Consider the following 5898-nt stretch of genomic DNA (forward strand, 5'->3'; position numbering starts at 1 on the left):
ATTCCTCTTCTGGGTATTTATCTGAAGAACGTGAAAACACTAATTCAAAAAGATATATGCACCCCAATGTTAATTGCAGCATTACTTACAATAGCCAGGATATGGAAGCAACCTTAGGTGTCCATTATTGGATGAATGGATAAAGAAGATATGATAATATTGGCCCAGCTGGCATGGCTCAGTGTTTGAGCGTTGGTCTGATCAGGACATATGCCCAGGTTGCAGGCCCAACCCCAGTGTGGGGAATGTAGAAGGCAGCCAATCGATGATTCTCTCTCATCACTGATGTTTCTCTCTCTCTCCCAGTCCCTTCCACTCCGAAATTAATAAAGAATATATATATTTTAAAAGATAAAATATTGTCATTTGTGTTTTGAATGGATATTAAGGGTACTATGCTAAGTGAAATAAGTCAGACAGACATGGATAAAAACTGTCTGATTTAACTCATGTAAAATATAAAACAAAAAGTAATAAATGAACAAATATAACAATATAAAAAAACAAATTCAAAGATATAGACAACAGAATAGTGGTTACAGAGGAGAAAGAGAGTGGAGAGAGGGCAAAGTAGGTAAATGGGGTTAAACAAATGGAAATAGATGGAAACTATGGAAACTAGACTTTTGGTTGTGAGCACCCAAAAGAGTATACAAACATCAAATTATACTACTGTACACCTGAAATTTAGATAATGTTATTAACCAATGTGACCTCAAGGAAAAAAAATAATTAAAAAAAACTCTTGTTTTACTAATCCTTCAACTTCTCAAATGTCTCAGGGCCCCTACAGAACCTCTTCTCTTTGTAGGAAACTCTTATTCCTACTGCTTTTTGTCTAATAAAACTGACTTATTTTTCAAGTGTCATCTTAAATGTGATTTTGCTGCAAAGTCTTCTGTGATATTCTGAACAAGATTTCTGGTAATATAACTTCCCAGATTGGCTCCCATGTCTAGTACAGGCACCAGATCTCAGTATTTCTAAATACTGTCCTACAATAAAATAAGCCAATTTTCCTTGGAGAAATCATTGATTTTAGGGCCGAGGCAGAGAAAAATACAAGAAGAGTGGAATATATTATGGTACCGGAAAATAAGGAAGTGCTCAAAAAGTGATGGGGCCATGTTGAAACACCAAGCAGCCAACCTGAAAAGCTCCTAATGCTCCAAACAGGGACACTTTGTGCAATAGAATAAGTAATGATAGAATTAGTTTGTATCACTTCTCTAGTCAATATCTTATAGTTTTCAGTGCACAGGACTTGCACCTCCTTGGTTAAATTTATCCCCAGGTGTTTTATTCCTTTTGATGCAATTGTAAATGGGACTGTTTCCCTAATTTCTCTTCCTGGTAGTCCATTGTTAGCATAAAGAAATGCAAGTGATTTTTGTATATTGATTCTATATCCTGCAACTATACTAAATTTATTTATTAATTCTAACATTTTGGGGGGTGGAGTATCTAGGGTTTCCTATATGAACAATCATGTCGTTTGCATTCTTTTTCTTGCTTAAATGTTCTCACTGGGACCTATAGTACTATGTTGAATAAAATGGTGAGAGTGAGCATCTTGTCTTCCTGATCTTAGAGGGAAAGCTTTCAACATCACATATGGTGTTCTTGCCAAAAATGCATAACCTCAATGAAACTTATATCCTGCAACTATACTAAATTTATTTATTAATTCTAACATTTTGGGGGGTGGAGTATCTAGGGTTTCCTATATGAACAATCATGTCGTTTGCATTCTTTTTCTTGCTTAAATGTTCTCACTGGGACCTATAAAACTATGTTGAATAAAATGGTGAGAGTGAGCATCTTGTCTTCCTGATCTTAGAGGGAAAGCTTTCAACATCACATATGGTGTCACTGCCAAAAATGCATAACCTCAATGAAACTGAAAAAACAACAGACAAATCCAAACTGAGAGTGATTATACAAAATACCTGTCTCAGAAAATGTGTCACCGTCTTGATGTGTATGGAAAGACTGATAAAGGATCACAGATTAGAAAAGATTAATATTGAAGAACATAACACAAGGAAGCACAACTCCTATATGCCAGGTGAGATTTTGAATTGAGTCATGGAACAGGAAAAAAAAAAAAAACAACACTAGGAAATGTTGTAAAATTGAAATAAGGGCTGTAGTATTGTTAAGAACATTGGACAAATAATAATTTTCTAACTTTGATAATGATACTAATTCTGTGAAATAACACCATCAGAAGAGGCTTGCTGGTATATGGCATATGTGAACTCTATATTATTTTTACAACTTTCCTGTAGTTTTAATATTATTTGAATAAATAAACATTTATAAAGACAGGGAGTTTTATTATTCTGAAGCTGAAGAATAAAAAGTAAGCTGGAGGAAGATTTAACAATATTTTGTTAGTAGAAGAGAAACACATACACACGATATCAATATACTTTATAAATCCCTAATATGCAAAGTATCCCCTTGGGAGTTTTACCAACTGGGAGTTCCATCACTTGCTATGACATGTGCTGACCACCAGGGGACAGTGCAGAACAAAGGAAGGCTGAGGCAGGTGGCCGGCAGGTGCTAGGGACCCTTCCATGCATTAATTTCATCACTGGGCCTCTAGTATATACTAATAATAGCCTAGGGCCGTCACGACTGGATGGACGACCGAACACCTGGGTCCCGGCTATAGGAGTCACTCCTGGGTCCCAGCAGCGATGGCTGCGGAAGTCAGGCCTGGGTCCCGGCGGCAGTGGGAGTCAGGTCTGGGTCCATCACCAGTTAGAAGGCATCTCAGGATGAGGACCATAACCTGAGCCAGAACTCAAGATGGTCACCTGGCCTGGCCTGGCCCCTCCTCAGAGGCAGCCCCTTTCCTCCATGTATACTGCAGAGGACAGACAGGGATGCATAAAAGGCTGGGGCCATGGTGCCCCATCCCTACCCTACTCCCCTGGCCTCCTTCACCTGTGGCCCCCACAGAAGGGTATGTATGAGAGCCCTTCCCCTGCTACCTCTCACCACTGTCTCTGGCCATCCCTCAGCACCCAGGCATATCGGCTTTCAAACTTGCCCTACTCACTTCCTCTCACCCCCTTATAGGGACTCTGCTCTGGATGGGGCCTTTGGAATCCAGGGCTCTGGGGTTTTACAACAGAGCTGGGGTGGGAAAGGGTAAACAGCACCAAAGATGGCTGATATGGCCACCCACCTCTGCCTCAGCTTGACTGATTAGTTCAGCCTCAGAACGTGGTACTCAGAGGGGATCCCTATTTCCCCAGCAATGGCTCTAGGGCCTCGGCCCCAGTACCAAACTCCTCTCCCCCTTGGCCCTCCCTACAGCTGGTGTTTGCTGCAGCTCCGTGTGCCTTAGTTAACCACCCCTTCCTTCCCTGTTCCTACAAAGAAGGCTGCATCTTTGTGTGTTATGTTCATATAAACTTTGTAACGTTTTGGGGAAAAAAACACACAAAAACAAAACAATGACCAAGAGAATGTCGCAGTCAATGTCTGGAGTCCGGCTCAGGAGAATGGAGAGAAGGGAGAATTCCATAAGTTGGCTGATACCAAGATATTTCTGAGTGACTGCTTGGTGTATGACAGTTGTGTGACCGCAGAGGAAGGAATCCAAGTTTCTCTGCAGAACACCAAGGACTTCTTCCATGTTCTGAACCTTTGCTTTGGTTTTCAGAATTCCCTGCTCCCCATCTCTTGGCTCCCTCCCTCTGAGGGCCGTCACATGGGTGCAACTGGACTGTTGTATCTCAAGAGGATTGCCCCAATGTATGTATCCTTTTATCCGAAGATGAAAAAATCCCAAAGAATAAGAATGGAGACAGACAACTTGTCCTTTAGGCTTAAAAATAGAGACCCAGACTGCGAGAGGGTGCAGGCCGGGCTGAGGGATTCCCCCCCGCGCCCCAGTGCATGAAATTGAAATAAGGGCTGTAGTATTGTTAATAATAAATAATAGGCTATGTCTACATTTCCTTGGGTATATGAAAAAATTTGGTTTGGGAATGTGACAAAAATGTGGAAGTAATGTCATCCTATACAATAAAGAGGTGATATGCAAATTGACCATCATGCTCATGCCTGGAAGTGACCTGCAAAGAGCTGAGAATTGGTTCTGTCCATGTGCCTCAGAGAGATTGGATGAGGAAACAGCCCAGTTTGGCCCTGACTTTACCCACTTATGTTACCCTTGAAGGTGTCTTTGCCACAATGTGAATAAACTGCTGCCTTTTCTAATAGGGGCTCACACGAAAGCCTGCATTCCCAACTTTACTTGAAACAGATCTATATTCTGTAGCTGTGGCCACCGTCCTAAGATCAGGTCTTGTCGACCAGGTCCTGTTGCTGGGAATCAGGGGGCACTGGAGTGGAGCCCCTGCCCCTCCGTGCCCTTTTACATTCAGAGATTGAGCTGAACTCACTTTGGGGGAAGCCTGGCAAGGGTGACAGGTGTCACAGAAGGAAGGATGGAGAATGGAGAGGCAGACACCCTGCTCAGTCCCTCCCTGGGTGAGGTCAGGCAGATGAAGGCCGGCCAGCCCGCCCCACAATTGGGTGAGATAGCATCCTCTGTGTCCACCTCTCACCCCGTGGGCCCAACCACTCCCCTCAGTTCCAGGCAGCCCTCTGCATTCCAAGACAGTGCACTCTGCCCTTACATGCCGCTCACCCTAAATGAGAAGGAAGAGAGCAGTTGGCCCACAGACAACTACACAGAAAGAGAGGGCTCACGGCTGGCAAGTTCAGTGGTGGTGGCAGGAGCCTCTGCTGCCTCCGTGGCAGCACTAAGGAGCAGTGAGCCAAGTGGTAAGGAGCAGTAAGTAGGCGGGCGGTAAGGAGCAAGGGGTCCCGGACTGTAAGAGGGATTTCCAACTATTGGCTTAGGGGAATGGGCCTAAGACGTCAGGCGGACATCCCCTGAGGGGTCTCGGACTGCGAGAGGGTGTAGGCTGGGCTGAGGGACCCCCCTCCCCATGGCATGAATTTTGTGCACTGAGCCTCTAGTCCAGTGAGGGCGAACCTATGACACGCGTGTCGCGAAATAATTTTTTTGGTTGATTTTTCTTTGTTAAATGGCATTTAAATATATAAAATAAATATCAAAAATATAAGCCCAGGGCAGTGGCAGTGTTGCAGAGCATCCCAGGGCGGCAGCAAGCAGCGTTGCGGAGCGGTGTGGGGCAGCGGACATGGCCCTGATTGCAGGGTAGGCCTAGGGACCCTACAAGCGCACGATTTCTACACTAACAAAAGAGAAACATGCAAATTGGTGTCACTCGGCTACGCCCATGGTGTCACTCCACTCCGCTACTCAGCCAATCAGATAAGTATGCAAATTAACCAAACAAAGATGGCAGTTAATTTGCATACGCAGGCACAGAGCGGAGACTGAAGGCTCCGGCCGGAGTGAAGACTGAAGACTGAAGATTGAAGAGGCTTGGCTTCTCCGCTGCGGCCGGACCAAAGGCCTGGATCCCGGGTGCCGGAGGAAAACTGGTGCCAGCAGCCAGGGGAAGGAAGGCTTACTGCATGTTGTTCTCTCCCTTGAGTGGTGGCCACGGAGCTGGAGGAGTCTTGTGCCCCTGGCGATGGAGGAAGCCAAGCTTCCTGCCTGCCCTGGCCGGCTCTCAGCTCCACTCAAGGCTACAAAGTTTCAACAATAGAAGGTAAATATATCCCAGAATTAAAAAAAAAAAGAAAAAAAGGAAAGGTTGGGAGCTTCTGTTGCCGGGGGGCTTGGCCAGCCTGAAAACGGCCCTCTGCCCCTCACCCAGGCTGGCCAGGCACCCCAGTGGACCCCACACCCTAAAGGGGGTGTAGCCAGCCTGAAAACAGCCATCAGCCCCTCACCCAGGCTGGCCAGGCACCCCAGTGGGGACCCCCACCCTGAAG

At 45.2% G+C, this 5898-nt stretch overlaps 2 protein-coding genes across 2 annotated transcripts in view; both read right to left on the reverse strand.

The window, feature by feature from the left end:
* The window catches only part of LOC102240114 (cytochrome P450 4V2-like), a 74207-nt gene that overhangs the window by 11023 nt on the left and 57286 nt on the right, over positions 1-5898 (reverse strand). The gene's annotated exons all lie outside the window — the stretch shown is intronic.
* Positions 1-5898, reverse strand: part of LOC102241026 (cytochrome P450 4V2) — a 16337-nt gene that overhangs the window by 576 nt on the left and 9863 nt on the right. The window lies entirely within an intron of this gene.

This window comes from Myotis brandtii, unplaced genomic scaffold (assembly GCF_000412655.1).
Source record: "Myotis brandtii unplaced genomic scaffold, ASM41265v1 scaffold2070, whole genome shotgun sequence".
Lineage (NCBI taxonomy): Eukaryota > Metazoa > Chordata > Mammalia > Chiroptera > Vespertilionidae > Myotis > Myotis brandtii.